We start from the raw sequence: 5,862 nt of genomic DNA on the forward strand, positions 1-5,862 counted from the left end.
ACTTTGTAGACCAGGCTGGCCTCGAACTCAGAAATCCGCCTGCCTCTGCCTCCCGAGTGCTGGGATTAAAGGCCTGCGCCACCACGCCCGGCTCGATTTTTTTTTTTTTTTATGGTAACAGGACAACATTAGAAATTGAGATTTTTTTTTTATTTTCAAATATTGGGTTGGTAGGTTATAGCAAAGTGGGGAAATCTCTGTTATCTGGTGACAATAAACTTCTGAATTTGTGGGCCGTAGGTCTGTTTATATATTCCCACAGGACTTACTTAGTAGTCACAGCGTGTTCAGGCACACGTAAGAGTGATCACTAAAGTCTCTTTAGGAGTCTAGAAATAGCCCACGATAATGTGATTCTCTATAATAACCTGTCTGTCCACAGTTAGCCCATCAGCCTTGCGGAGGACTTAACACAGCTGGGACCTTTTCTTCAGTACTTCACTCCGAGGCATAGCTCATAAATGCACGTTATACATTACCTTCTCTCTCAATCAGGCAGTAGTGGACTGTGGGACATAAGTGCAAGTACTGGAGAAATGGTGGCGTGGTGGTGTCCCCAACAAAAGCAGGCCTTCTGGGTGTTTTTCTTAGGGACCTCCTACACTTAGAGCAAGCACAGCGACTCCTTTCTGCGCAGGTCATTCAGTATCACTGCCTTGCTTCCAGACGTCACATGATGTGCCAGGGCCACATAGCAACGTCACGATATTTGCATACGTTTTCATTCTTATTAGTATGTTTATCCTGTGTATATGAGCATATGCATGTGCGTGGAGGGTGTTGCCGCTGCAGGCCCGTGAAAGTCAGAGGACAATCATCTCTCTTTTCACCCTGTGGGCCCCTCGGGGATCAAACTCAGGACATCAGGCTTGACAGCAAGCGCGTTTACCCTCTGATTCATCTTCACCACCAATTTGCATACATTTCCAAACGCCCCCAGGCAGGCCAGTCCTGCTTCCATCCTTTAGATCCCTTGAGAACGCACATGCAACCAGACGTATCTCTAACGGCATTATCTCTGCCTTTTCTGGTAATATTCCCGATGACAGCTGGCTCTCTAGATCCTCTGGTTTGGTTCTCTGTTATTCCTAGGCTACCTGGTAGGAAAGCCTAGGAAAAGCTGGTGCATCCGCTCCCTGAGGCTATAGGCATTGGAGATCAGCGTCATGATATACCATTTTGCCAGTAGAGGGCAGCATTACCAAGAACTTCTTGGCGGTTTAATAGTGTGGGTGGGCAATCAGCTTGGGCATCTCTCTGTTCCCTCCGTCCCTCTTCTCACCTTGCCCTGCTTTTGGCAGTCACACAGAGAAGGGATATTTTCAAAGAGGCTCTGTTGTCTCAGCAACTGATGGCCAGGAGGGTGGCCCAGAAAACAGCAGCGGCATTGGCTGGAGGCCCGCTCGCTCTGTCGAAGAGGTTTGGAGGAATTGCTATCTCTACAGGGCCTGCATCTGGCACGGCTCTGTTCCTGCAGGAGGCTGTCTGGGAGGCCCCTGTCAGCTATCCACTCCTCAGACTTTGCTCACATGCCTCCTCCATGTGTGCCTGTCCCTAAATGCCTCTTCCCAGAAAGAATCTGAGTCAATCTCTTGTCATGAGATTAGTTCTTGCTAAACTATGACGGATGTCAAAGCAGCTGATGGAATGATTATATCCTCCCTGCCCCCATGCCAACAGGCAAAGGCAGGTAAAGTGCAAGAGGGAGAACACTGTCAGGAGTTCAGAGCAGGGAGATGCTTCATTTGGGGCAGTTCAACATCCAGCCTTCCCAGTCGGGAAGTCCCACTCAGTGCCATGCCTGAACAGCTCCTAGCCTTTTGGTTTAATGTTGCTCTCGACCTGTTGCCCTCCCCTCCCCCGCGTCCCCCTTCCCTGTCCTGGCCCCCGCTCTGCCCCGCCCAAAACAAAACCACCCTTTGGCTTGGCCAGAGTCGCTCGCTCTGTGCTTGCAAAAGCCCTGGCTCTGCTGAGGGAGATTTTTCTTGGTCTTGACTGGTGTTCGTTCTTGGGGACATCGTCTCTTATATGGTGAGCATGTACATCCCTCTTCTTCTTCTTCTTCTTCTTCTTCTTCTTCTTCTTCTTCTTCTTCTTCTTCTTCTTCTTCTTCTTCTTCTTCTTCTTCTTCTTTTATGTTTTTTAAATGTTTTTTTTAATTAGATATTTTCTTTATTTACATTTCAAATGCTATCCCGAAAGTTCCCTATTACCACTCCCCCTGCTCCCCTACCCACCCACACCCACTTCTTGGCCCTGGCATTCCCCTGTGCTGGGTCATATAAAGTTTGCAAGGCCAAGGGGCCTCTCTTCCCAATGATGGTCGATTAGGCCATCTTCTGCTACATTACATCCCACTTCTTATTCTCAAACTTTCAGTCAGTGACTCTTGACATGCCTTTCTCCTGTGGTTCACAGGGGCTCATCTTCTCTCTGAAACCCACAGAGGTCACTCTCAGTGGTCCCAGTGTCTGATTTATTTGGGACCCGCCTGTGGAGCGTCTACTCTTGCCCATGACTTAGGGTCCTGGGATGAACTTTTTCTCAAGGGTATGAGACATATGCTAGATCCCACACAGAGCCCTTAAAACCCCAGAAAACTCCTCCTTATTCAGGATGGCAAGAAGGCGCCGGGAAGCCATGGGGTCACTTGCACTGGTGGGGACAAATCAGTTACCAATGTCCCCTTAAAATTATTGTCAAATCCTGGGTGACAGAAAAGGCGCTATCTTAGAGTGCTTATGAAACCCAAGTTGGTCACCAGCATCCAGACAGGAGAGAAGAAAGGGGCAGGGTGGGAGGTGGCAGGCTGATATAGGGAGTGTCTCTGTGTGGTTAGCTTCCATGGCTCCTTTCTCCAGGCATCTCCTATCTCCTCCTCCCCTGTCAAAGTCATCTTCCAAACTGAAATATAAAGAATATGAACAGGGGTGGGAGGTAGAGATGAAGGGAGTGGGGGGGGGAGGTGGGCGGGGGCAGCGCTGGGGAGCCGGAAGCTCAGAGCTTCAGAGAGCTTGCTGCAGTGGAGTGGGGATGAAGGGAGCAGGGAGGTGGGCGGGGACAGCGCTGGGGAGACAGAAGCTCAGAGCACCAGTTTGGTTCTTACCATGTTGGGTGACCTACAACTTCCTGTAATTCCAGAGAGGATCCTATGCCCTCTCGGGTCCCACACACATATGCTTTCTCCTCTACACATACACACAGATGAAAAAGAAAAAAAAAAGATTGTCTTCTCTGGGCTACCCTTTAAAGATATTAATGCAGAATGGAAAGTTTCTGCCCAACACAGGCAGTGAACCCCAGTATACACATCACCCTCCTCGGCAATGGGCAGTCCACAGACTCCTCTTGCACCCCTCCATTATTCGGAAGCCAATCCCCTACTGGTGAAGAACTTTTGGTGGCAGGAGAGCGCCCAGGCTGTTTCCCTCTCTGACGTGGTACTGGCCACCCTTTCAGTCTCTATTTCTATCTTTCTGATTAGCCTCCCCTCCTCACCACACTAAACTGTGCACCCCATCTATTGCTGGGAATCAATATTTCCTTTTCTCAGACCTCTCATTCTTCCACTGCACCTCAGAGGCCATCCCTTCTGTGGACCCCCAGATAAAGTCAGCCCCCCCCAAGAGCCAATGGCTCAGAGATTAGCGTTTACACACAGGGAAAGTGAGGCATAGCAATGTCCCGTGATGTCCTGGCCACCCAGCGCATACGTGGCAGAGCTGGAATTACCAGTTGCTTACTCTGGTTCAAGGCTGTATTTGATACCCATCTGCTTCTGTAGTCTGTGCAGACCAGAACAGATGGTTCTACATTCTGGGGCTGAACTCTACTTGGTGGAACCCCACATTTGTTGCTGAAAGCACACAACAGGATTCTGTGCGCTATCTGGAGAAACTTCAAGACACCTGCTTCCCAGAGCCAGCTGTAATTTTTTTTTTGTTTTGTTTTTTTCTGGTTTTTTCGAGACAGGGTTTCTCTGTGTAGCCCTGGCTGTCCTGGAACTCACTCTGTAGACCAGGTTGGCCTCGAACTCAGAAATCCGCCTGCCTCTGCCTCCCGAGTGCTGGGATTAAAGGCATGTGCCACCACGCCCAGCTCCAACACTTCTTATTGCCTTCTTTAATGGAAGTAGTCTTCAGCTCTCCCACGGATTGGGGAAGTGGGCGGGGCTGGGTTTTATATGCATAGTTTAAAAAGCTTACAGGTGCCTCTGATTTGCATACAGGTGCAGCTTCTTGGTTGGATTTTTTTTTTTTCCCCCAGAGATCTGGCTTTTTAAAATATGTAGCCCAGGCTAGCCTCAAATTCATAATCCCCCTGCCTCCTTCATCAAATCCTACCAGCATACACCATCAGAATGTGGAGAGACAAGACGCTGGAATGAAGTTCAAACAATGATCCAGATATGGAGGAGAAACGGAGGATGCTGGGGATAGACAAGTTCCTCTCTCAAATTCCAGGCTCTCCTCAAGACCATGCTAGGTCAAGGGCAATGGATGTCATTTTCATTGTGGTAAGCAGTAATCTTTTCCTACCTCCGAGGTCCAGCCCAGCTACAATTGCAATGGGTAGCATGTTCTAGTGAGCCTACTGGGAGAAACAGATACTGTCAAATGTTCACAACCTGCCCTAACCTGAGTCAGCCACAGGATCTGGGTCATTGCCGTGGAAGGCGGACAAAGCTGTACGCGTGCATCCCTGCAGTTTTGTGACTATACGGCTAGGACATCTCCATCTCCATCTCGATCTCTGTTGTGGATGGGCCGGGTGCTGTTCTTGTGAACCAGTCCTCTAATGAATAAAGGAGCCAAGCACTGGGTGAATAGGAGGGATCTCTGGGTTGAACGGAGGAAGAGGGGAAACAGGAGAGAGTCAGGTCTTTTTGGACAGGGATGGGGTGAGGACAAGATGTAATTATGAGTGTCTCCCGGTTTCGATGGCGGATCTGTCAGGATTCGCCACAGGAGGATTTAGATTTAATAAGGTTTACAAGTTAGGATTTTAGTTGTTGTGCCCAGCAATTGAGTTACCGTTGTTTTGGAACTAAGTTTGTATTGTGTCTTCCTTCATGTGGTGGCTCGTCTGGGTTCAAGAGAGAAATGTATGGTGGCAGGACATGGGTTTGCCAGAGATGTGCACCACAAAGGCCATGGGGGATTTGAAGCATGGTGCTGGCATGGTAGTGACCCACCAGTAAGAACTGGGTGGAGATATTTCAGGAGCTCCCGGCCAGAGAGTCTCCACAAGGAAAAAAAACAGGTCGGCCAATGCCCGCCAGTGCATGGCCAGCCAGGCTGCTGGGGCAGAGAGTTGCAGGCACAAATGCAGGAACATGTTAGTTCCTTTTTTTATTCCTGCACCATATCTCTCTCTCTATCTCTCTCTATATCTATCTATTTAATTTCTGTGGTAAGTTTTTTCCTAGAAATTCCAATATTAAATCCTCAACAAACACCTTTAACAATGTGTGCAATTCTCACGAATTAGAGTCTTTTATAATTCACTGTCTGGCTATGACCTAACCAAAGACTGAAAATCTAAGCAGGCTGTTTTACCTGTTCTGCTTATGATAAAGCCTTCAGTCCTGAGACATGTGTGCATTGTGATTAGAGGTGGTCCCAAGCTTGGCAAGTTGCAAAACACTTCAGGAGTATTTATCACCCTACAATAACTATTCTCTTTTTTAAAATTTTTATTCATTATTTTGTTTATTTACATGTCAAATGTTATCCCCCTTCCTGGTTTCCTCTCTGAGAACTCCCCATCCTGTCCCTCTTCCCCTGCCTTCACAAGGGTGCTCCCCTACCTACCTGCCCACTACTGCCCCCTAAAATAACTATTCTTTTTTTTTTTTTTTTT

Source organism: Mus pahari, chromosome 6 (genome assembly GCF_900095145.1).
Source record: "Mus pahari chromosome 6, PAHARI_EIJ_v1.1, whole genome shotgun sequence".
In the NCBI taxonomy this organism is placed as follows: Eukaryota; Metazoa; Chordata; class Mammalia; order Rodentia; family Muridae; genus Mus; species Mus pahari.